A 21,914-nucleotide genomic window follows, 5' to 3' on the forward strand; every position below is an offset into this window, starting at 1 on the left:
AGGGCTGAATGGCCCCTGTTCCCTTGTTTGAGCACAAGCCTTCAGGCTCATTGGAAACATGAGATAAGAAGGCGGCGTATAGCAATCCGCCCGATCATGTATGATCGGGCTGATTGACATTCCCTGGTAGAATCTGCAGGGGGCGGTATTGCACCAGCAGTTCACAAGAACTGCTGGTACAATGATAAATGCCGACAGCGTATGCTGTCAGCATTTATCGATGTGCGGCGGACATGGTTCGCTATAGAGGATCATGTTCGTCCGCACATTAATAAATAGACCCCTTATAGTTTTTCAACTTTAACTGAAAGAAACAGGTAATGTTCACATTAGCTAGGGAATCTGCAGATTAACGGAAATTTGTACTTTAGCGTTAACAAGTATATTATAGACATTTCACCCTTATAAAAAAATGATTAATATTTACTGTATATTAATATTTTTTTTTGTCAAATAGTATATTTATGAGTGTAACGCTTTATTTAAATGTATTTATGTTGTGTGTTTTTTTTACCCCTTACACTTTTTGCTAGGTCTTCAGTCGCACAAACCCGACACGCACTAATTTAATTTGTGCTCGAGCAAACACATTTACTTTCAACTTGTTATACGCATGCAAGTTAAAGTGGTCGTGATATTGGTTATTGCGACCCACACTAACAATAGCGTGTTATCTAGCTCTATGTGTTTAACCCCACAAAGGTTAAATACATAAGCAAATTCCCATTTGGAAGCAGCAAGTCTTGCAGCTTCTGAGCAGAACACAACAGCCTGTGATGGGTGTGGTCATGCAACTACTGCTTCTGACTGGCTGACCAGCCATGTCCTGTGGGACTTTACCTATGTGTTTAACATTTAGCAGGTTTAAACATTCAGGCCTAGATTACAAGCGGAGCTAAAAAAATATTAGCACAATTGAGCGCTAACACTGCTCAAGTTTAATCTTTAGCGCCTTATTCTTGGTCTCATATTACAAGTTGAAACTAAAATGGTAGCGCTTGAGCGAAAGCCTTGGGCATGTTAACATTTCAAATAATACACTTCTATGGGGTGCGCTACAAATCTCATATCCTGGCTTTTGCTCGAGTGCTAACCTGAAGGTGCACTAGGCCAAAGAAAAATAGTGTTGTTGTTCTTCACTCAGTATAAATTATATATATATATTTTTTTAAATTATATATTTATAAGGTGATAAGATGTTGCAATGAGAAGGGTTGGAAGGTGTATATACAGTATATGTGTGTGGATTTGCATGTGTGTATGTATATCTATATATCTATGTACATGTGTATGTATATATGTGTATATATTTATATGTGTATGTATATATATGTATGTATGTATGTATATATATGTGTATGTATATATATGTGTATGTGTGTATATATATATATATATATATATGTGTGTATGTATATGTATGTATATATATATATATATGTGTATGTATATATGTGTGTATGTATATATATGTGTATATATATATATATATATATATATATGTGTGTATGTATGTGTATGTATATATGTGTATCTATATACAGTATGTGTATGTATGTGTGTATCTTTATATGTGTATGTATGTGTGTATGTATATATGTGCATAAATGTATGTATATGTGTTTATGTATGTATATATGTGTATGTATATATAGTACTGTGCAAAAATCTTAGGCCACCATTAGATTTGTTGTTTTAGCAAAGTTTTAATGACCATCCATATTTTTTTTCGGTCTCTTTATTAAGATACGAACAGAAAATACATAAAAAATTACGCACAATATAAAAAAACCACAATTTTCAGAACAAAATGGCTTCTTTAGGCAGAAGTCAGTATTTAGTGTGACCTCCCTTGGCACTAAGCACATCTTGAACTCCTTTGGGGAGACTGTCATGAAGTTTTATTAAGTAATCTTCCGGTATATTATACCAGGCTTCTTTCAGCGCTTCCCAGAGTTCTTCTTTAGATTTAGGTTGTCTTTTATTTATTTCTCTGCCCAGCTGATCCCATACAGCCTTTATAATATTCAGGTCTTGACTCTGTGGAGGCCAGTCCATGACTGTCAGTGTTTTATCAGCTGATTTTCTCTCGAAATATGATTTCACTGTATTAGCAGTGTGCTTGGGATCGTTATCATGCTGAAAAATAAAACCATTCCCAATCCGGTGCTTTCCAGAAGGAATGGCATGATGAATTTAAACCTGTCTGTACTTTTTAGCATTCATGATACCATCAATTCGGACAATATCGCCAAAACCACTGGCAGAAAAACACAATTTATGTAAGAACTTACCTGATAAATTCATAACTTTCAAATTGGCAAGAGTCCATGAGCTAGTGACGTATGGGATATACAATCCTACCAGGAGGGGCAAAGTTTCCCAAACCTCAAAATGCCTATAAATACACCCCTCACCACACCAACAATTCAGTTTAACGAATAGCCAAGTAATGGGGTAATAAAATAAGGAGTAAAAAAGCATAAAAAAGAAGAAATGGAAATATAATTATGCTTTTATACAAAAATCATAACCACCATAAAAAGGGTGGGTCTCATGGACTCTTGCCAATATGAAAGAAATGAATTTATCAGGGTAAGTTCTTAAATAAATTATGTATTCTTGCATGTAATTGGCAAGAGTCCATGAGCTAGTGACGTATGGGATAGAAATACCTAATGTGACAGACCCTTCTGTCAGGACTGAAGGAGTTAACTGTGTTCAGCTTTGGGAAGCTATTTTCTAAAGACAGGTTTTCTGGCAGCCTCTATTGTGAACTGTAATTAAGTTTAAGTGATAAGAAAGGATCAAGTGTGTCTTGTGTTTAAATTGTTATCTGCCTAAGTAAAGTAATGTGATTCTATTGTGGCCTGTAAAAGGGCGTGTTCCCTCCATCTAATGTACAACATTCTTTCAACCCCCCTTCTGGGGGGGTCAGACCTGCATAAATACTAGGCATAGCCTTTTAATAAATGACATTCTGTTTTAAACCTGAAAACTGGCTGGGTTGTGAGTTGCTGATTCCCTATTCAGGACATTGTTCATCTGGTATTAACCCTTGGTACCCTGTTGGTACCGTAACAATTGGTGGCAAGCGACGGAATGAACCTTATCGCCCAGAAGAGCAACTACACAAGCCAGTAACCTCAGGAAGAGGGGGATTATTACAATACTGACTAAGATGGAAGGAGTACCAGGGACCGAAGGAACCAATGGGCCCAGCATATCAGACAGAACCCCCGAAGAAGCAAGCTTTGATCGGGCGGTTAAAATAAGACTGGCACATTATGGCCCCAACCCATCTGCGGAAATTATCGACCGGGTCATAGCAGCTGTGGAGGCCAACCTACTTTGCCAAAGTGGCGCTGCAGCAGCCCAAGTCACAGCAACCCGAGTGGAAAAGGGTTGCTTTTAAAAACTTCCTGGAAACAGAAGGAGAGATTGATGGGTACCTTGCGGATTTTGAGAGGCAATGTGCACTACACAAGGTACCCACAGAGGACTGGGTCACGATATTATCCGGAAAATGATCCGGCCGGGCCAGTGAGGCTTTTCGGGCCATTCCAGATGAGGAAGTCGGGGATTATAATACTGTAAAAGAGGCTCTGCTCTCCAGGTATGCGGTTACACCGGAGGCATACCGGAGGCGGTTCAGAGACACTGTTAAATTAGCTGGAGATTCCTACCTTGAGTGGGCATGTAAGGTGCACCGCACAGCAGCTCACTGGATAGCGGGGTGCCAAGCCGTATCTGGGGAAGAGGTGCTGCAGCTATTCCTGTTGGAACATTGCTTCGACAAGTTACCCGCAGGAGTTCGAGAGTGGGTTCGGGACCGTAAACCCTCCACCCTGCATGAAGCGGCTCGCTTGGCAGATGAGTATACGGATGCCCGCAAACTGGACACTGCTACCACTAAGCCCCCTGCCAGAGTGGAGTACAGACCCCCAGTCACCCCAGCAGCTGCCAGTTACCAACCCCCGGCGCACCGCTATACCCCACGGCCTCCAGCCACGAACTATCCTCAGAGAGCCCGGTTCAATTCACGGGGCTACTCACAGCCTATTCAGTGCTTTGGATGTAAGCAACTAGGGCTCAGTAAATCTCTATCCGCTATTGATACGTGGAAGTCCCGTTACAATGCGCTGATGAAGAAGAGCCACGTAGAGGATAAAATGGTCACGTTAAATAATCACGTAACAGTGCTAGCGGGAGAGAAGAGGAGTGCAGAGGAAAAAGCACATTTAGAACAGGAATCTCTGATAGACAGGCTGCACCGACAGACTGCAGAAAACACCAGCTTGAGAGTGGAACATGAAACATTAAAGACAAACTTAGTGACACTGGAGGAAAAGCTGACGCTGGCTCATAGTGAGGTGCAGCAACTCAAGGGCACCCTATGTCAGTATGAAGGGATTGTGGATACCTATAAAGAGCAGGTACAAAAAACTTGTAAAGAAGCTGAAGAGATTTTGAAGGACTGAAGAAGTTGAACCCTTATTTTTACGGGCAGGAATACTCTCTCATAACGGGAATACAGATGGATTGTCCCGGCAAACTGACATGCCTACCACCTCCTAGTCCGGTCATCCCCAGGTTGACCCGCCAAAGGGTCAAGCCGGGTCTGCCGGAGTGTTCCACAATCTAAGATGGCGTCCCCAAGATGGCGTCCCCTCAATTCTGATTGGCTGATAGGATTCTATCAGCCAATCGGAATTAAGGTAGGAAAATTCTGATTGGCTGATGGAATCAGCCAATCAGATTCAAGTGCAATCCGATTGGCTGATCCAATCAGCCAATCAGATTGAGCTTGCATTCTATTGGCTGATCGGAACAGCCAATAGAATGCAAGCTCAATCTGATTGGCTGATTCCATCAGCCAATCAGATTTTTCCTACCTTAATTCCGATTGGCTGATAGAATCCTATCAGCCAATCGGAATTGAGGGGACGCCATCTTGGATGACGTCCCTTAAAGGAGCCGTCATTCGTCGTAGTCCGTCGGTGAAGAAGGTGGTTCCGCGTCGGCGGAAGGAAGATTCAAGACCCAGCTTGGAAGATGACTTCGCCCGGATAGAAGACCTCTTCAGCGCCTCTTTGAAGATGACATCGGCCGGATCGAAGACTTTTCTTCAGCGCCGCCTGGATGATGACTTCATCGGATGGAAGATTTCTTCAGCGCCGCTTGGAGGATTAACTTCTTCCGCTCCGGATGTCCACTTCGGTTCCATCGGTGGCTCGGCTGAGTGAAGACAACTAAAGGTAGGATGATCTTCAGGGGATTAGTGTTAGGTTTTTGTAAGGGGGGTTTGGGTTAGATTAGGGGTATGTGGGTGGTGGGTTTTAATGTTGGGGGGGGGTTGTATTTTTCTTTTGCAGGCAAAAGAGCTGTTTTCTTTGGGGCATGCCCCCACAAATGGCCCTTTTAAGGGCTGGTAAGGTAAAAGAGCTTTGAAATTTATTTAATTTAGAATAGGGTAGGGCATTTTTTTATTTTGGGGGGGTTTGTTATTTTATTAGGGGGCTTAGATTAGGTGTAAGTAGCTTAAAATTGTTGTAATATTTTTAACATGTTTGTAACTTATTTTTTTATTTTTTGTAACTTAGCTTTTTTTATTTTTTGTACTTTAGTTAGTTTATGTAATTGTATTTAATTGTAGTTATTTGTAGGTAGTTTATTTAATTAATTTAATGATAGTGTAGTATTAGGTTTAATTGTAACTTAGGTTAGGATTTATTTTACAGGTAATTTTGTATTTCTTTTAGCTAGGTAGTTATTAAATAGTTAATAACTATTTAATAACTATTCTAACTAGCTAAAATAAATACAAAGTTACCTGTAAAATAAATATAAATCCTAAGATAGCTACAATGTAATTATTAATTATATTGTAGCTATCTTCGGGTTTATTTTACAGGTAAGTATTTATTTTTAAATAGGAATAATTTATTAAAGTATAGTGTAGTGTTAGGTGTAATTGTAACTTAGGTTAGGATTTATTTAACAGGTACATTTCTCTTTATTTTAGCTAGGTAAGCTATTAAATAGTTAATAACTATTTAATAGCTATTGTACCTGGTTAAAATAAATTGAAAGGTACCTGTAAAATAAAAATAAATCCTAAAATAGCTAGAATATAATTATTATTTATATTGTAGCTATATTAGGGTTTATTTTAAAGGTAAGTATTTAGTTTTAAATAGGATTCATTTAGTTAATAAGAGTTAATTTATTTAGATTTATTTAATTAATATTTAAGTTAGGGGGGTGTTAGGGTTAGGGTTAGACTTAGGTTTAGGGGTTAATAATTTTATTACAGTGGCGGCGGTGTAGTGGGGGGCAGATTAGGGGTTAATAAATTTATTATAGGTGGCGATGGTGTAGGGGGGCAGGATAGGGGTTAATAGGTTTAATATAGGTTGCGGCGGGTTCAGGGAGCGGCGGTTTAGGGGTTAAACTATTTATTTAGTTGCGGAGAGGTGCGGGATCAGCAGGATAGGGGTTAATAATTTTATAATAGAGGGCGACGGTGTAGGGGGGGCAGGATAGGGGTTACTAGGTATACTGTAGGTGGCAGCGGTGTCCGGGAGCGGCGGTTTAGGGGTTAATACATTTATAAGAGTTGCGGCAGGGTCTAGGAGCGGCGGTTTAGGGGTTAATACATTTATAAGAGTTGCGGCAGGGTCTAGGAGCGGCGGTTTAGGGGTTAGTAACTTTATTGAGTTGCGGGAGGCTCCGGGGGCGCCGGTATAGGGATAGAACAGTGTAGTTTAGTGTGAGTGCTTAGTGACAGGCTAGCAATAAAGCTGGGAAAAAGCCGAAGAGCAGCGAGATCGGATGAGTGATAACTCTCACAGTCCGCTGCTCATCGCCCCGCGGCTTTTTGACAGCTTTATTTGATAACTTAGGCGTATTTTTTCAGGTCCGCGGCGGCGATGTGAGGCGAGCTTAGGCGGGCGTATTGGGCCGGCGAAGCCAGAAAAGTAGACGGCTTGATAACTACCCCCCACTGTCTGTCTGAAAACGAATGAATGATCCTCTCTCTAATTGAGGCAAGCCTAAAGAGCCCTGAAAATAGCACAAAGTTCTAAAATATTGATTGGTAACCTTGCCTCTTGAGGATTCTAAACTCCTTGTGCTGTCAGAGATCCCCAGACAGCTCCCCAACCTGTGAGACTTGCATCTGTTGAAATCACAGTCCAGGAAGGATGAACAAAAGAGGCCCCTTAAAAAATCCGATGATGGTCTAACCACAAAGTCAGAGAGAGTTGAGTGTTGGGATTTAAGAATATCAATTGTGATATCCGAGTATAATCCCTGCACCATTGATTCAGCATGCAAAGCTGCAGAGGTCTCATATGGAAACGAGCAAAGAGGATTGCCTCCGATGCTGCAGTCATGAGACCTAAAACTTCCATGCACATAGCCACTGAAGGGAATGATCGAGACTGAAGGTTTAGACAGGTTGAAACCAACTTCAAACGTCTCTTCTCTGTTAAAGACAGGGTCATGGATACTGAATCTATCTGGAAACCTAAAAAGGTAACACTTGTCTGAGGAATCAAGAAACTCTTTGGTAAATTGATCCTCCAACCATGTCTATGAAGAAACAACACAAGTTGATTTGTGTGAGATTCTGCTAAATGAAAAGATTGAGCCAGTACCAAGATATTGTCCAAATAAGGAAACACTTCAATACCCTGCTCTCTGATTACAGATAGAAGGGCATCGAGAACCTTCGAAAAGATTCTTGGAGCTGTTGCTAGGCCAAATGAAAGAGCAACAAATTGGTAATGCTTGTCTAGAAAAGTGAATCTCAGAAAGCGATAGTGGTCTGGATGAATCGGATTGTGAAGATATGCATCCTGTAAGTCTATTGAGGACATTTAATGACCTTGCTGAACAAAAGGCAGAATAGCCCTTATAGTCACCATCTTGAAAGTTGGGACCTTTACAAATTGATTAAAAAACTTCAGATCCAGAACTTGTCTGAATGATTTTTCCTTCTTCGGGACAATGAATAGATTTGAATAAAAACCTAGAACCTGTTCCAGAAGTGGAACTTGTACAATTACCCCTGAAATCTCCAGATCTGAAACACACTTCAGAAAGGCCTGAGCTTTCACAGGATTTGTTGGAACGTGAGATAGAAATTTTTTTATCACAGGAGGTCTTATTCTGAAACCTATTCGATACACCTGAGAGACAATATTCTGAATCCAATGATTCTGAACGGAACCAAACGTCTTGAAATAATTTCAATCTGCCCCCCACCAGTAGAACTGGATTGAGGGCCGCACCTTCATGCAGTCTTGGGGGCTGGCTTTGGTTTCTTATAAGGCTTGGATTTATTCCAACTCGAAGATGGCTTCCAATAGGAGCCAGAGTCCTTAGGGTAAGGAGTGGATTTCTGTTCTCTATTCTGACGAAAGGAACGAAACCAATTAGAAGCTTTAGATTTACCCTTAGACTTTTTGTCTTGGGGCAAAAAAACTCCCTTCCCCCAGTGATAGTGGAAATAATAGAATCCAACTGGGAACCAAACAAATTATTACATTGGAATGATAGACATAGTAACCTAGATTTAGATACCATGTCAGCATTCCATGATTTAGCCATAAAGCTTTTTCTAGCTAAAATAGCCAAATACATAGATTTAACATCAATCTTGATGATATCAAAAATCACTGATAAAATGATTAGCATGTTGAAGCAAACGAACAATGCTATGTAAATCAGAATCTTTTTCCCGTTCTGCTAAGCTAAAAAGTTGATGCAGCCGCAACATCAGCCATAGAAATGGCAGGTCTGAGAATATAGCCAGAATGTAAATAAGCTTTTCATAGATAAGATTCAATTTTCCTATCTAAAGGATCCTTAAAAGAGGTTCTATCTTCCCTAAGAATAGTAGTACGCTTAGCAAGAGTAGAAAAGGAAATGTATGCTTACCTGATAAATGTATTTCTTTTACGATATGACGAGTCCACGGATTTCATCCTTACTTATGGGATATCGCCTCTTGGTCAGCAGGAGGAGGCAAAGAGCACCACAGCAGAGCTGTATATATAACTCCTCCCTTCCCTCCCCCTCCAGTCATTCGACCGAAGTTAGGAAGAGAAAGGAAAAGCCAAGGTGCAGAGGTGACTGAAGTTTAACAAAAAGAAAGACCTGTCTTAGAAAAAACAGGGTGGGCCATGGACTCGTCGAATCGTAAAAGAAATACATTTATCAGGTAAGCATAAATTTCCTTTTCATTTACAAGATACGACGAGTCCACGGATTTCATCCTTACTTATGGGATACAATACCAAAGCTATAGGACACAGATGAAAAGGAGGGACAAGACAGGAACCTAAACGGAAGGCACCACTGCTTGAAGAACCTTTCTCCCAAAAACAGCCTCGGACGAGGCAAAAGTATCAAATTTGTAAAATTCGGAAAAAGTATGAAGAGACGACCAAGTTGCAGCCTTGCAAATCTATTCAACAGAAGCATCATTTTTAAATGCCCATGAGGAAGCCACAGCCCTAGTGGAATGAGCTGTAATTCGTTCAGGAGGCTGCTGTCCAGCAGTCTCATATGCAAAACGGATGATACTCTTCAGCCAAAAAGAGAGGTAGCCGTAGCTTTCTGACCCCTACGTTTCCCAGAAAAAAAACAACAAATAAATAAATAAATAAATAAAGGCACTGCTGAGTTCCCATTCCCCCGGATGAAACTTCTGTCTGCTCAAAAAATCTGCCTCCCAGTTGTCCACTCCTGGGATGTAGATTGCTGACAGATAACAAGAGTGAGCTTCCGCCCACCGAATTATCTTGGATACTTCTGTCATCGCTAAGGAACTCCTTGTTCCTCCCTGATGATTGATGTAAGCCACAGTCGTGATGTTGTCCGACTGGAATCTGATGAATTTGGCCGAAGCAAACTGAGGCCAAGCCTGAAGCGCATTGAATATTGCTCTCAACTCCAGAATATTGATGGGAAGAAGAGACTCCGACCGAGTCCACACACCCTGAGCCTTCAGGGAGTTCCAGAATGCACCAATCCTATCAGGCTGGCGTCCATTGTCACTATCACCCATGAGGGTCTGCGGAAGCACGTCCCTTGGGACAGATGATCCGGCGACAACCACCAAAGAAGAGAGTCCCTTGTCTCCTGATCCAGATCTATTTGAGGAGACAAATTTGTATAAACTCCATTCCATTGTCTGAGCATGCTCAGCTGTAGAGGTCTGAGATGAAAACGAGCAAACGGAATGATGTCCATTGCAGCCACCATCAATCCAATTGCCTCCATGCACTGAGCCACTGACGGCCGAGGATTGGACTGAAGGGATCGGCATGTATTCAGAATCTTTAACTTTCTGACATTCGTCAAAAAGATTTTCAGAGATAGAGAGTCGATTAGAGTACCCAGGAAAGGAACCCTTGTCTGTGGAATTAGTGAACTATTTTCTAGATTCACCTTCCACCAGTGAGTCCTTAGAAAGGACAGAACAATGTCGGTATGAGACTTCGTCAGCAAATAAGACGACGCCTGGATCAGAATATCGTCCAGATAAGGCACCACTGCAATGCCCGAGGTCTGAGAACCGCCAGCAGAGACCCCAGAACCTTTGTGAAAATTCTGGGTGCCATGGCCAGACCGAAAAGAAGGGCCACGAACTGAAAATGTTTGTCCAGAAAGGCAAACCTTAGGAACTTGTGATGATCTCTGTGGATAGGAATATGAAGATATGCCTCCTTTAAATCCACGGTTGTCATATATTGACCCTCCTGGATCAATGGAAGAATTGTCCGAATAGTCTCCATCTTGAAGGATGGAACTCTGAGAAACTTGTTTAGACTTTTGAGATCTAAAATGGGTCGGAACGTTCCCTCTTTTTTGGGAATAACAAAGAGATTTGAGTAAAACCCCTGCCCCTGTATTGGAAAGGGACAAATTACTCCCATGGAGGAGAGGTCTCTTACACAACGTAAGAACACCTCTCTTTTTATCTGGTCTACAGGCAATCGTGAAAGAAGAAACCTTCCTCTGGGGAAGGAATTTTTGAACTCCAACTGATACCCTTGAGACACGATTTCTAGTGTCCAGAGATCCTGAACGTCTCTTATCCAAGCCTGGACAAAGAGAGAAAGTCTGCCCCCTACTAGATCCGGTCCCGGATCGGGGGGCCGCCCCTTCATGCTGTCTTGGTAGCAGCAGCAGGCTTCTTGGGTTGTTTACCCTTGTTCCAAGACTGGTTGGGTCTCCATGTGGGCTTGGCTTGTGAATAATTCCCTTCCTGTTTAGTGGAAGAGGAAGAGGGGACTCCCTTGAAATTTCGAAAGGAACAAAAATTACTCTGTCGTCCCCTTTGCTTAGATGTTTTATCTTGAGGGAGAAGATGACCCTTACCTCCCGTAATGTCAGAAATGATTTCTTTCAAGTCAGGCCCGAATAGGGTCTTTCCCTTAAAAGGAATAGCCAAAAGCTTGGATTTAGAGGACACATCCGCAGACCAAGATTTCAACCATAAGGATCTTCGTGCTAAGATGGAGAAACCCGAACTCTTAGCCGCCAATTTGGTGATCTGAAAGGAAGCATCTGTAATAAAAGAATTAGCCAGCTTAAGGGCCTTAATTCTATCCTGTATTTCTTCCAAAGAAGTCTCAGTTCTAAGAGACTCTTCTAGGGCGTCAAACCAAAAAGCAGCCGCAGTCGTGAATGTTACAATGCAGGCTGCCGGTTGCAATAAGAACCCTTGATGAACATAGTTTTTTGAGAAGACCCTCCAACTTCTTATCCATGGGGTCTTTGAAAGCACAACTGTCCTCGATAGGGATAGTCGTACGCTTCACCAGAGTAGAGATAGCTCCCTCCACCTTAGGGATCGTCTGCCAGGAGTCCCGAACGGTGTCAGCTATAGGGTACATTTTCTTAAAAATAGGGGAAGGGGAGAACGGGATACCCGGTCTTTCCCATTCCATTGTAATAATGTCCGAAATTCTCTTAGGAACCGGAAAAACATCAGAATAAGAAGGAACTTCCAAATATCTGTCCATCTTACTCAATTTCTCTGGTGGGACCACAATAGAGTCACATTCGTCCAGAGTCACCAAAACCTCTCGTAGCAACAGCTGAAGGTGTTCAAGCTTAAACCTGAAGGACATTACGTCCGAATCTGCCAGGGACAATGCACTTCCTGAGTCAGACAGTTCCCCCTCAGACAGAGCCTCCATACCCCCCAATTCAGAGCCCTGGGAGGGTACATCGGAGATTGCCATCAAAGCATCAGAAGTTGCAGGGACCGCATGGGCCTCTTTCCTACTGCGTTTGCCTTGCAATGCTGGCAACTTAGATAAAACTTCTGAAAGGGTGGATGACATAACTGCAACCATATCCTGCAGAGTGAATGAAGCAGACGCAGTTGAAGAACACAGCGTCGCCTGAGCAGGCGCTAAAGGCTGTGACGCTTGGGGAGAAAGTTGCGGTATACCCTGAATCACATCAGTCTGAGAAACATCTTTAGATAAACTTGCAATAAAGAAAATTTGTTCTTTAAACTGTAAAGCCCTCTCAGTACATGAGGGACAAAAAGGAATAGGGGGTTCCACATTGGCAGCTAAACACATAGAACATGTACTTTCCAGAAGGTCAGCCATGACAAAAACAAGCAATAGCAATATTGGTCATGGTACTGTAATTAAAAATAACAAGCAAGAACTTTGAGAAAATGTGCTGAAAAACGAGTGTACTGTGTCTTTAAAAATTAAACCGTATAGTTTTTATAAACAATGCAATAACAGGGAAGCACTATAGGACTTTCAGTGGATCTCCCTTATAAATGAACACTCTATGCATAACGCCTTAGGGACAAAATTTAGCACTTGCACCTCGACACAGCTCTTCTGCGGCACCTACCTGTCCCCACGAATCACTTAATAGCACTCCGTGAACGGTGCGCCTAAGACCGCTTGTGAGTATTACAGACACAAGCCGACTTAGGCCACACTGGAGCCTCTAGACATGCTGCCGTAATCGTCAGGATCCGGATATCAACTGCGCGTCTAATCGTGCTAAACGCTAAGCCCTGCCCATCGTGGGCGGAAACTAACTCCCCTGGACAAGTACCGCATGGGGAACTAAAATGTCGGTAACCTAAAGCAATCTTTTAGAAAGTGTACCGTGAACAACCAATGTGCCCCTTCAAACACAAAAACACACCCCTGTCCTGCCATTAGCTTAGTAACAGTTAAGGTTAGGACACTTGGGTAAGAGCTCCCACAATCTCCCAGCGTCAAGCCCACAATCTATGTATACTCTGTCGTCCTATCCACCAGGCTAATTACTTATTAAAGCCCCCTGATAGCACGGCTGAATTTCAGCTCACCGTATAAAGAGGGTAGACCCATGCACACAATTTATGAACCCTGTGCAAACTGATTACCCCTTCCCGGTATAGGGAATAAATGCCAGTCTGTTCTGAGTTACTCTGTCTCCCCAGAAGCAAACAACTGTACATACCTTAATGCTGAGCGCAGCATGAACTTGTCCCACACAATGAAGATGTTCTTATCATCACCTCCAGCAGATCTGTGGGAACAAACAGGGTCTTAGATAATGTGCAAAATAAGAAAAATTGGATGCGCCTACTCGTTGTTTGTGTGTTATTATTAAACAATCACACAATTATGTGCAAATCTAACTTATATGTGTAACAACATAGTATCAAGTCTAGCTCAATAAATGAGTATGATAATATTACTCTCTGCTAGACACTTAAACAATTAACAATGAATGTGTCATCAAATCAAACATATAAATGCAAAACACTGTTCATGTATAAAGTCACTTATCAGTTCGATGTATATCTCCACTCCAACAAGATAGTGATATCCCACAATATGAATAGGGAATAACGATTGTGTCACACTTCTGGTGAGGAGCGGGTCTGTTGCAAGCTGCTTCTTCTAAGAGTAGTTGGTGTACAATTCTGCAGTGTCAAAAGAAGAGATAAAAAAAGAAGGTGCCACAATAGTGCAGGATCAATGGTGTCAGGTAAACCCCCACTCCAATAGCCCCTACTTACAGGATGAAAGGCACTTGATAAGTGCTACAAATGCCTTCTGGGCTCTTACAGTCGCCCAGCAAACTGCTCCTCGTAGCCTCACGACTTCTCTGTATTCCGTGTTCAGCTTGAACTGTATCAACCAGTGAAGGAATCTTATAAGCCCCAAATCAGGCAAATCTCAATGTGTGTCAAAAGCGTATATGACAGTGTGGTTATGCGAATTTAGAGTGGGCAATAAAATAGTGTATCTCCTTGAATGCAAATGTGGACTCCAGTATATTGGAAGGACATCTAGACCCCTCAAAAAAAGATGGGGGGAGCATATGAGGAACCTTAAAAATGGAGTTAAAAATCACAGCATACCAAGACATGGGAATAAGTGTCATATGGGAGAACAGAATATTTTCAAAATGTTTCCGTTAGAATCAGTTAGACCCAAATGGGGTAGAAATAGATTTCTGCATCTTAGATGAGAGAAACATACTGGATATGGAAAATGAAAACATTAAACCCTTTTGGACTCAATGAAAATATTGGTATGGCAGCCTTTAACAATTAGAGAAGAATATAGATGGATATATTCGCATCACTATATAGGTCTGTAACATCACATCACCCAGTTGAGAGAAGGGAGTCCTATGGTAGCTATCAATAATTAGATTATATTATAGATAGCTATATGTGTGCCACTATATAGATCTATAAGATCACACTAGTCAGATCTATAAAGGATTGTCCTGACGTATATATATTAGCATATATGGTAGGTACACCACATCATCATATTTCAGGTTTAAGATTCAGTCAAGAGGCGTGGGGTTATACCATTTTGATGTATTTTAATCATTACAAGCATAGTAATCCTTCCAATAATATTGTAATGTATAGTGATAATATTTAAAAATTAGGGGTACTTTATATATATATATATATATATATATATATATATATATATATATATATATATATATATATTAAGAAGGGATTAGATTATGGGATATAGTAAACCTCTTTATTTATATATATGTACAGTAGGAGAGATGGATCGATAAGATAATCATTATCCATCAAGTACAATTATCATCCTATATTTATAGATATATACATATATTGTATCTGGTATCCCATATATTTAACAGATAGGGATCCTTATGATCAATGAATTTATCCGTATCAGCAACACTTAGGGTAGATATTCCTCTAACTGAGAACCAGTAGATGGTGTGCTAGGATAAGACTATAGAGACAGTTTTAGAATTAATACGGAGTGTCTTGAATTGTATCAATTGGACAGATTTGATACATAGATGGTACATAGGACTTTGTATATTTTAGTTATAATGATGTATATAACACACCTAAGCAGGTGTCATAAGGGAAATTGTATATTTCTGATAAGAGAATACAGATTATATCGTTATTATTCACGTTTATTATTATTTGTAGCCAGACATAACATTCATACGAGAAATGGAGGTACGAGCATTATCAATCTATTCATTGGTTTACTTACACACCAATCAGATGAGCTAGAGAATTCTATGCTAACAGATTATGAATGAAACACCAGCCGCTCAATAGCAATTTAGGTTGAACAAATAGAAAGAGTGAGTTTCAGCACAGACGCAGTGCAACCCTGAGGACGCTGAGAAGCGCATTTAAATCCGTGGTGATTTTAAACTTGTAATGCACCTGAAGAAACGGTTTGTAACCGTGAAACGTCGTGTTACTTTGTTTTTGAATAAAGTCTTTTATATTTACTAGACTTGCCACTGACTTTTATATTACAAAGTCATACATTTTACAACCTTAGCTTTGTGAATGTCATATACGGTTTTGACACACATTGAGATTTGCCTGATTTGGGGCTTATAAGATTCCTTCACTGGTTGATACAGTGGAAGTTGAACAAGAAATACAGAAAAGTCGTGAGGCTACGAGGAGCAGTTTGCTGGGCGACTGTAAGAGCCCAGAAGGCATTTGTAGCACTTATCAAGTGCCTTTCATCCTGTAAGTAGGGGCTATTGGAGTTGGGGTTTACCTGACACCATTGATCCTGCGCTAGGGTCTTAAGGTCTTAGATAATATCTGCTAAAACCATCAGCAGGGCAGCAAACCGTATGGGAGTCGCAGAAAGAATGAAAATCTCTCCAGTCCCCATCGCTGAAAAGCTTGTAGCTCTAGCCCTGAGTAAAATAGCACACACTGGTACCATTTAAAAATAATAAACTCTTGATTGAAGAATCCAAACTAACACCTCACTTTACCTCTTGCTATCACTAACACAGGCAAAGAGAATGACTGGAGTGTGAGGGAAGGGAGGAGCTATATATACAGCTCTGCTGAGGTGCTCTTTGCCTCCTCCTGCTGACCAGGAGGCGATATCCCATAAGTAAGGATGAAATCCGTGGTCTCGTCGTATCTTGTAAAAGAAATAGCCCCATCAACCTTAGGGACTTTTTCCCAAAACTCTAATTTAGCCACTGGCAAAGGATACAACTTTTTAAACCTTGAAGAAGGAACAAAATAAGTACCAGGCTTAGACCATTCCTTAGCAATCACATCAGAAATAGCATCAGGAACAGGAAAAACCTCACAGGAGGTTTATAGACAGAATTTAAGCGTTGACTGGATTTATTATCAAGAGGACCAGACTCCTCAATATCCAAAGTTATCAACACTTCTTTTAACAAAGAAGGAATATACTCAATCTTAAAAAGATAAGTTGATTTATCAGTGTCAATGTCTGAAGTAGGATCTTCCGAATCAGAGAGATCCTCATCAGAGGTGGATATATCAGTATGTTGTCGGTCATTACAAATTTCATCAGTATTATGAGAAGGTTTAAAAGACCTTTTACGTTTATTTGAAGGCGGAATAGCAGACATAGCCTTCTGTATCGCATCAGCAATATAATTCTTCATATAAACAGGGATATCATGTACATTAGATGTTGAGGGAACAACAGATACTGTACTAGCTTACAACAGATACGCTTAGCTTTGGTAGAGCTGTGTTCAGACAGCATGGTTCCTACAGCAGCTTCTGAGACAGGATCAGATTGAAACATCTTGTAAAATGTAAAAGAAAAAATAAAATTTAAACAAAAATATTTCGGCTAGATTTAGAGTTTGGCGTAAGCCGTCAAAAGCAGCGTTAAGGGGTCCTAATGCTGCTTTTTACCGCCCGCTGGTATTTAGAGTCAGCCAGGAAAAGGTCTACCGCTCACTTTATTTCTGTGACTCCAGGCTACCGCAGATCCCCTTAAGTCAATTGCGTATCCTATCTTTTCAATGGGATTTGCATAACGCTGGTATTTGGAGTCTTGGAAGAAGTGAGCGGTAGAGCCTCTACCGACAAGACTCCTACAGCCAAAAAAAGTCAGTAGTTAAGAGATTTATGGGCTAACGCCGGAACATAAAGCTGTTAACTACTGTGCTACAAAGTATACTAACACCCAGAAACTACCTATGAACCCCTAAACCGAGGTCCCCCCACATCGCAAACCCTCAAATACATTTTTTTAACCCCTAATCTGCCGACCGGCCAATCGGAATTAAGGTAGGAAAGGTAGGAAAAAATCGAATTATTTTAACTAGGTAGCTATTAAATAGTTAATAACTATTTAATAGCTATTGTACCTAGTTAAAATAAATACAAAGTTGCCTGTAAAATAAATATAAATCCTAAAATAGATACAATGTAATTATTATTTATATTGTAGCTATATTAGGGTTTATTTTCTAGATAAGTATTTAGTTTTAAATAGGATTAATTTATTTAATTATAGGAATATTATTTCGTTTTATTTAAATTATATTTATGTTAGGGGGGGTGTTAGGGTTAGACTTAGGGGTTAATACATTTATTATAGTAGCTGCAACGTTGCGGGCGGGAGATTAGGGGTTAATAATTGTAGGTAGGTGGCGGCGATGTTAGGGAGGGCAGATTAGGGGTTAATACAATTTATTATAGTGTTTGCGAGTCGGGAGTGCGGCGGTTTAGGGGTTAATACATTTATTATAGTGGCGGCGATTTTGCGGGCGGGAGATTAGGGGTTAATAATTGTAGGTAGGTGGCGGCGATGTTAGGGAGGGCAGATTAGGGGTTAATACAATTTATTATAGTGTTTGCGAGGCGGGAGTGCAGCGGTTTAGGGGTTAATACATTTATTATAGTGGCGGCGAGGTCCAGTCGGCAGATTAGGGGTTAATAATTGTAGTTAGGTAGCGGCGACGTTGGGGGGGCAGATTAGGGGTTAATAAATATAATATAGGTGTCTGCGGTGTTAGGGGCAGCAGATTAGGGGTTCATAGCTATAATGTAGGTTGCGGCTGTGTCCGGAGCGGCAGATTAGGGGTTAATAGTATAATGCAGGTGTCAGCGATAGCGGGGGCGGCAGATTAGGGGTTAATAAGTGTAAGGTTAGGGGTGTTTAGACTCGGGGTTCATGTTAGGGTGTTAGGTGCAGACTTAGAGAGTGTTTCCCCATAGGAAACAATGGGGCTGCGTTAGGAGCTGAACGCTGCTTTTTTGCAGGTGTTAGGTTTTTTTTCAGCCAGCTCAGCCCCATTGTTTCCTATGGGGATATCGTGCAAGAGCACGTTTTTCCAGCTTACCGCTACCGTAGGCAACGCTGGTATTGAGGGTTGAAGTGGAGCTAAATTATGCTCAACGCTCCCTTTTCTGAGCCTAACGCAGCCACTCAGTCAACTCTAAATACCAGCGTTGTCTTAAGGGTGCGCTGGAAAAAAAAGCAGCGTTAGCACCGCGGGTCTTGACCGACAAAACTCTTAATCTAGGCGTCTTATTTCCACATATAGCAGTTTCAGGAATGGGAAAAAATGCAAATGCTAAAATTGACAAAAAAGCAAATAGCATAGTCCTCTGAGCATAAAGAAGGCAAGGAGCATATAGGAAGTGGGGTAAAATAAAACAATTTTTTTGACGCACAATACAAAAAGAAGTATATACATTTTTTGGCACCAACAAACATCCGGAAATGATGCAACTCGCGCCACAACAAACACAACTTCGCGCCAAACAACCTGGCATCAACTAAGACGCAGGAAATGACGAACTTGTGTCATCATAGAAGCACATTCGCGCCAAAAAATCTCACGCCAAGAATGACGCAATAAATAACAGCATTTTGCGCCCTTGCGAGCATAATTTGCCTACAAGTTTTAAAAGAAAAACAAGTCAAATTGAATAAAAGACTATACCCCAGGTAAGACAAAAACTTCCTAAAACATGCAAAGGGAAATACACATAGACCTGACTCATGGCAAATATAAGTAAATACATATATTTAGATCTTTATATAAATACATAAAGCACCAACCATAGCTGAGAGTGTCTTAAATAATGATACATACTTACCGAAAGACACCCATCCACATATAGCAGATAGCCAAAGCAGTACTGAAAACTATCAGCAGAGGTAATGGTATAAGAGTATATCGTCGATCTGAAAAGGGAGGTAGGAAATAAATTCCTACGACCGATAACAGAGAACCCTTGAAAAGATTTTCCGTGAGATAAACCATAAAAAATCAATAGGCGATATTATTCTCTTCACATCCCTCTGACAAACACTGTGCTCTGAGAGGAATTGGGCTTCAGAATGCTTAGAAGCGCTTATCATAGAAGAAATCATAAAAATCAAGCACAAACTTACTTCACCACCGCCATAGGAGGCAAAGTTTGTAAAACTGAATTGTGGGTGTGGTGAGGGGTGTATTTATAGGCATTTTGAGGTTTGGGAAACATTGCCCCTCCTGGTAGGATTGTATATCCCATACGTCACTAGCTCATGGACTCTTGCCAATTACATGAAAGAAATCAGCCCTAAACCAGGACAGACCCTCCACCGTGCTTTACTGAAGGCCTCAAGCCCTTATTCTTCCATCTCTCTCCAACTCTTCTTCTCACATATTGTCGACAATTGGACCCAAACATGTTAAACTTGGATTTGTCACTCCATAATCCTTTTTTTTACTGATCTTCGTTAAATCTTTGTGAGCTTTAGCATATCTTAGCCTTTCCACCCTGTTCCCCTTACAAAAAAGTGTTTTTTTGGCTGCTACCCTTCCACAAAAACCATTCCTGATCAAGCTTCTTCGGGCTGTAGAAGGGTCAACTTGTCATCCCGATTAAGCTGCCAGATGCTGAGCTAGGTCCTTGCTGGACTTCTTCCAGTCTATCAAAGAAGAAACTCTGAGAAACTTCTCATCAGATTTTGAAAGTTTTATTGGCCTTCCAGTCCTTTTTTTTTTGTCCTTAGAAACTTCTGATTCTTCAATTTTTTTCTTTATAATAGCTTGAATACCACATCTTGAGTATCCAGTTTGTTTGCAGATATCCATTTGAGAGTGGTCTTGCTGATGCAAAAGTAGGATTTTATGTAAAATTCTGTAAACTTTGGCATTTTGAATGGAATGATTTGATTTAAAAGTTGGTCTTATTAGCAAGCTTCCAATGAATAAAACTCATTGCACATGTGTATGTAATGCTCAAGCATGTCTTGCACAAACCTGGTGTAATAGACCTTTTTCACAGCAGTAATTTTTATATGAAATAGTAGAACAAATACAGGAGTTAGCAATGACAATAATTAGGGTTCCATCCCATTTAGGTTTACGAGAGCCAGGTTCCTGCTATTGCACAAGAGTAAGGGGTGGTCACACTAAATACTTGCCACTTTAGCCTATAGAAGCTGTTTTTTCTGATTTTTGTTTTTGTTTTTTAATACTGCATACAAATATCCTGCATTTTCTGGTTGTATTCTAATACAGAGACTGATAAATAATTATATATGGTCATTATACCATTGCTAAAACAAATATAATGGTGGCCTAAGTACTGTATGTGTATGTATACATGTATATACAATATATATATATATATATATATATATATATATATATATATATATATGTATATATATATATGTATGTAAATATGTATATGTGTGTATGTATGTATATATATATATATATATATGTATGTGTGTATGTATATGTGTGTATTTATGCTTGTATGTATATATATATGTATGTATATATGTATGTATTTGTGTGTATGTATATATATATATATATATATTTATATATATATATATATATACATATGTATGTGTGTATGTTTATGTGTGTATTTATGCGTGTATGTATATTTGTGTATGTATAAATGTGTATGAAAAAGAACAATTACATTTCCTGGACAATAATACACTTATCCCTCCACTCCAAAGCACACAAGGCAAAAGGAGAGCGGCTATAACGATGCAGGTTAAGGCAGGACAGGAAGCTATGTCGCTATAAGTATGGAGAAGACTTCAGCAAAGGAAAATATGATGCGTTAAGGAAACAGGCATACAACATCAGTCTGCTTGAAGCAATTGACCCAGACCGGCCGGGTCAACAGGGACACACTGGAAAGGAAATTTGTAAAGCTTACCAATCCAGCCGAAACATGTCAGACGTTACCTGGCTGTTTTTTAATAGGTAACCAATAAATGTATTACTTTTTAACCGACTGAGGAGAGTGCTGGCTATTTCCTTTTTGTATAAATGTGTATGTATATATGTGTATGTATATATGTATGTATATATGAGTATGTATTTCTATATATATATATATATATATATATATGTACATATGAGCACATACATACACATATATACAAAAACACATATATAATACTTGTAAATAACAGGACAACTGGAGAGCGAGAGGTCCATAATGCTCAGCAGCTGGTTTATTGAACCAATGGTAAAGTCAAAATGCACACAGTCTGTAATGGCAGCATGCCAAGACTGATGCGTTTCGCACATACACACATGAGCTTCCTCAGAGATCA

General features: G+C 40.2%; 1 protein-coding gene across 1 annotated transcript in view; it reads right to left on the reverse strand.

Moving 5' to 3' along the window:
- Nucleotides 1-21,914, reverse strand: part of MAPKAPK3 (MAPK activated protein kinase 3) — a 180,863-nt gene that overhangs the window by 11,922 nt on the left and 147,027 nt on the right. The gene's annotated exons all lie outside the window — the stretch shown is intronic.

The sequence above is a fragment of the Bombina bombina genome, chromosome 7 (genome assembly GCF_027579735.1).
Source record: "Bombina bombina isolate aBomBom1 chromosome 7, aBomBom1.pri, whole genome shotgun sequence".
Classification (NCBI taxonomy): Eukaryota; Metazoa; Chordata; class Amphibia; order Anura; family Bombinatoridae; genus Bombina; species Bombina bombina.